The sequence below is a fragment of the Cibotium barometz genome, chromosome 30 (assembly GCF_041138505.1).
Source record: "Cibotium barometz isolate CiBa-2024 chromosome 30, ASM4113850v1, whole genome shotgun sequence".
Classification (NCBI taxonomy): Eukaryota; Viridiplantae; Streptophyta; class Polypodiopsida; order Cyatheales; family Cibotiaceae; genus Cibotium; species Cibotium barometz.
Window position 1 is genome coordinate 17,271,470 of NC_141075.1, and position 5,259 is coordinate 17,276,728.

The window sequence follows — 5,259 nt, forward strand, 5'->3', positions numbered from 1 at the left end:
CAATAATATTACCTTTGAAAGTTAAAATTTGAACGGTCTATACTCACAAATGTGGCCACAAATCCATCTCGTCCCATCCGGCCTAGTCTAGATGTGTGACCAGCTTGCAGTCTCTTTCGTGCTGCCGTCTATTTAAATTTGATTAAACAAAATAACATAGATCATTAGAGAATAGTTAGAATCAATCTAGCAAAGTTCATATTAATTCTAATATAGCGTCTCTCCTTGCGGAAGTATTGCCATGTCTCCATGCACATATTAGCCCTCCTCTTGTTTGTCTCCACCATACAGTAGCGTCTGTTTATTTTTCATATCACAATAAGCATTAGAATATACCATAGAACTTGTTAGATTTCAATGTTTTGATTCTTTTATTGATTTTTTAACTTCGATCATTTGATAAATGACTCATGTTTTTATGGTACTTGAAAATCAAATTCGGACCAATCAGAGGGTACACCGCCACCTCCTACTGGTGGTGGTTGGGGTGCACAGAGTTCCAATACTACACATGAACCCGTTTATGATGATTTCTACTACGATGAGTCTATTATATGCTAGTGCGCTCGTTGTGGCACATATCGGAGGCCACGATGGGAGTGCTTTTCACATGAGATGACTCATGGTACTTTTGAGCGAGCACCACCACTTGAGGAGCGACATCGACCTCTGGTATGTGACTGTTCTCCCTTAGTTTTATTATTGGTTATTTTATAAATTAAAGGCTCATATATAATGCAACCATATTATATATGTAGGTATATTCACTTGATGACGAGGATGACTTCACTATCAGTGGTGCACATGTCCCTCACACACGGCGCGGACAGGTCCTTTGTCAGTGTTGCAGCTCAAGGTTTCTCGACATCCTCTACCTCCTGCTTTGGAGGCTGAGACGGGTGGAGATCATTCGTTGCCTACTCGTTTGCATTCTCTAGTACAGACATATGATCGAAGACGATACGGAGGATGGCAGAGAGGATCACTTCCTTTAGATGGAGTGGTTTTTAGCTTCTGGGGCAATCACTACATGATTGCTCCGTCTACCCATTAGTGGAGCAAGACGAGGCCTCTTTATTGCACAGGATTTGCATGTGCCCCCTCGTTCAGAGATCACCCTTATGTCTTTTTGTGGACCTATATATAGATGGGGTCCATGGCATTAGCTTACTTGCTACATTCAGAGCATGAGTACTTATGGGTTATGTCTCAATGCAGTCTCTCTTTCTGATAGAGGGATTACACATGCAGAAGGACAAAGACTCTATGTTGACGGAAGACCTTACTCTCAAGGAAACATAGCAGGTTTAATCAATAGTAGTCGAGGGATGAGTTCAAGAACCAATTGCATGTTTGTGGAGTGTGAGAATAGTCATGAACCAGGACATATGAGTAGGGATGTAGAAAAATACATAGTTGTCAATGCTATTAGATCATTACGTGCTGGTGATGAATTGTTGATCAATTATGGATGGCGTAGACCTCCACGAGCACCCTTAACAGATGAGGGTTGAGAGCTTCATTGTATACAATTCCTAATGTTATTTTGACCTCTTGTACCCTAATTCTACACTTTAATTTGCACCACGTTCTCTATTGTCTCTAATTTAATTTGATAATCATCTTTTATTATCTCTAACTATTTTGTATTTGTGATAATTATTGAATTCCATGCACATCTCTCTTTTCCTTTATATAGAAGCATGCTATTGATACAATCTTCTTTGCCTTCAAATATGTAGATTCCGGATTATGACATCGACAATATCACAAATCAACGTTCACATGACGTATCTCACATGTCAAAAGAGTGCATGAGGATCCTAATGCGTATGCAAGACTAAAGAAACAATATTCTCAGGACTTTAATGGGCGTGATGATATCTTTGATAACGACGATGGCATGTCTGATTTTATTGAGGATTGGTATCAAAATAATAGTGCGAGCGATATTCCTAATAACAACGAGAAGTATCTTCAAGAAGAAGCTCTAAAGCGTATCTAGTCAGGAAGCCAACTGACACGACTCAGTGCAAGCTTACTTATTCTTAATCTTCAAAACCGTTTTGGATGGAGTAATCTATCCATTTCAGCACTTTTAAAGTATGTAACAATCTAACATATTTTTTTGTTACATTCTAAACATGGTTGCTTCTTATTGATCATATTTTTAATGAACTTGCAGAACTTCTTATTGATCAGAAGTTCTTGTGCTGACAAGCAATTTCCTTCCTGCATCACATGATGAGGTGAAGAAGATGATAAGTAGTTGACTATTCTTCTATACATGCATGTCCCAACGATTGTATTTTATATAGAGGTCAGTACGAGGACGGTGTGACGTGTCCAACATGTCAAACGCCTCGTTATAAAGAGGAGAAAGGTAAGGTCCCTAGAAAGGTATTGAGACATTTTCCCCTGGCTCCACGTATAAAACATATGTTCCAAAGTTCCAAATTAGCTAAGCTTATGACATGGGGAGCGGAGCACAAGAGCAAAGATGGAGTAATGCGAATTCCATCAAATAGTCCTGCATTTGAGCATATTGATTTGCGATGGCTAGATTTTGCAAAAGAACCACGCAATTTAAAGATGGGTGTAGCATTAGATGGCGTGAATCCATTTTCAATGAGATCAAGTAAATGGTCTACATGGCCAGTGGTAGTTATTAACTATAATCTACCCCCGTATCTCAGCATTAAGAAAGAGCATTTAATGCTCTCACTCTTAATTCCGAGAAAACAATAAGTTAAAGATCTGAATGTTTATTTGGCCCCTCTCATCGACGATCTTCAAGATTTGTGGAGAGGGATTGATGTCATGGATATGTCCAAAAGCATCGGTCAAAGACAGTTCATTGTTCGTGGAATTTTAGCATGGACTATCCACGACTTTCCAGGATATGGTTTTTGCTCAGGTAAATGGTTTAAATATATATATTGTCTCATACGTTTGTACGATGTTCATTGCGCTAATCATCTTTGTTATGTTTTCCATGCAGAGATATGTATCAAGGGTTATAAAGCTTGTCCAATTTGTGGTGATTGGTTGAGATTGACTTATAGCAAAAACCTCAACAAAAATATATATCTTCGACATAGAAGATTTTTATCTGAAGACTACGAGACAAAAGGCAAGCCATACATTTTAATGGAAAGGTAGAAGAAGGGAGATGTCCAATACCAATGACACCGAAGGATTGGGATCTAAAGTGGACTGTTGGACCCGCTATCGATTCGGAGTCGGAGATCATAAGCGGCGATGATGATGATGTTGTAAAGAAGCGAGCGAGAGTAAAATGTGCTTTAGCTCAAAGTCCTTCGATATGGTATACTTTGGAATATTGGAAGGATTTGAGGATATGTCATCTTCTTGATCCTATGCACATATTCAAGAACGTTGGTCATTCGTTATGGCAACACCTCGTTGGCTTGAAAGACACAGCGGCAACAAGAAATGACTTAAAGAATCAAAACTCAAAGCCCAATCTATGGCCACTTTATGATGAAACTCGACGTGAGACAACCTACAAGCCTGCCCCATGGGTGCTCAAGACAGAAGAGCTGGAGACTATCAACAGGAAGATTCAGTCGATTCGTACGCCTACACGATATGGAGCATCTTGTCGAAACATGTTCACTCTAGATGACAAGAGCTTATCTGGTTTAAAAACACATGATTGGCACAATTTTGTGAAGGTAAATCTATCCAGATCTTTGTAAGTATTTATTTTCATGCATGTTTTGTTGATCGGATTAATCATGTATGCAGCATGTTCTACCCCTTGTTATTGATGGATGTACTACAAGAGGAGTCCGAGATGTAATATATCGCCTTGGATCGCTTGCAAGGTATTTATCGGTCATTAATTTTTAGTATAAAACTTTATTTGATATCTTCTTAATTCACAAAAATATCTCTAATATCTTCTTTCTTTTACTGATAGATGGATTACATCTAAAGAGATTGCCAAAGGGTCAATTCCACAAAAGAAGCGTGAATGTATAGAGCTTCTTTGTTTAAATGGAAAAGGAATTTCCAACCTCCTTTTTTGATATCCAGGTTCATCTTCTAATCCATATAGTGGACGAGATAGAGCTCGTTGGTGTTGTGAGCACTCGATGGATGTTTTGGGTTGAGAGATTTATGGGAGTATTGAAAGGTTATGTACGTCAAAAAGCAAAACCAGAGGGTTCTATAGCAGAGGGATGGATGCTTGAAGAATGCATGTATTACGTTTGTGAATACCTTGAGAAAACCGATTCTGAAGCTCCACGCGTATGGACAAATGAGTCGTCTTCTACCATGTCAGACGAGGTATTGTCCGGTAAGGGAGTCCCTTTTCGACTTAAGGTCCAAGATAAATTGGATATTTCTACTTTCATTGTCTATAATAGCGAATGCATGCAACAATTCGTTGATGAGTACGAGAAGGAACTTCCAAGCAAACGAGTTGGCATATGTAAAAAGAGGAGATCCAGACGTCAAACTAATATAAATAATGATGGGGACATACCTACTTTCATGGATTGGTTATACACCCGTATGCAACGGGCGGTTAGTGATCATGAGCCAATCTCAACGGAACAAAGAGAGTTTATGATTGGGTGTGAAAGACAGGTAACTTGTTGGGTTTTGAAAACTCTGAACTAAACAAATGAATCTCATTTTTTTTAAATAATTTATTTATTGGTCTAGGCTCGAATGTATACCAACATGTATTCTTGCGTTGTTGCCTCTTTCAAGCAATTATCACGTGCAAGTTCAAGAGACACAAATCTTATCGATAGTGAACTTGGTTACGTGGGAACCATAGTCAGCATTTATGAAGTATCGTATCATATCTTCAAGCAAGTAAATGACATCTCTCTTCATGCAACAATGACATGTAGATTTCTTGAAGCTATACATAATTCTAAAGTTTTGATTCGTGTATTTTGACAGGTGGTTTTGAAGGTGGATTGGTTTCGTGCCGAGTATAAAGGCAATAATGCCACAATGAAAAGAGAATTGTCCGCCTTCTAGAAGTAAGCGCCAGCCTCCCCAGCTTGCTAGGAAATTTACACAGCATTTATTAGGATTTTTGGAGCATTTTATGCATATTTTGCTCAGTCGTGGGAAAATGCTGCTGGCCACCTGCTCTTGTGCTGGCCGATTCCCCCCCCTGAAGGGTAGTATAAATAGTAGAGGTCCACAATCCCATCATTCATCTCATTTTTCACTAAGTGCTCAAGCAAACCAAGGGGCCAAGACAGCCAA

General features: G+C 39.0%; 2 pseudogenes; both read left to right on the forward strand.

Moving 5' to 3' along the window:
- Positions 1-615: 615 nt before the first annotated feature.
- On the forward strand, positions 616-1,514 carry LOC147621222 (uncharacterized; annotated as a pseudogene).
- A 955-nt stretch (positions 1,515-2,469) lies between these two features.
- LOC147621223 (uncharacterized) lies at positions 2,470-5,025 on the forward strand (annotated as a pseudogene).
- Positions 5,026-5,259: the final 234 nt, after the last annotated feature.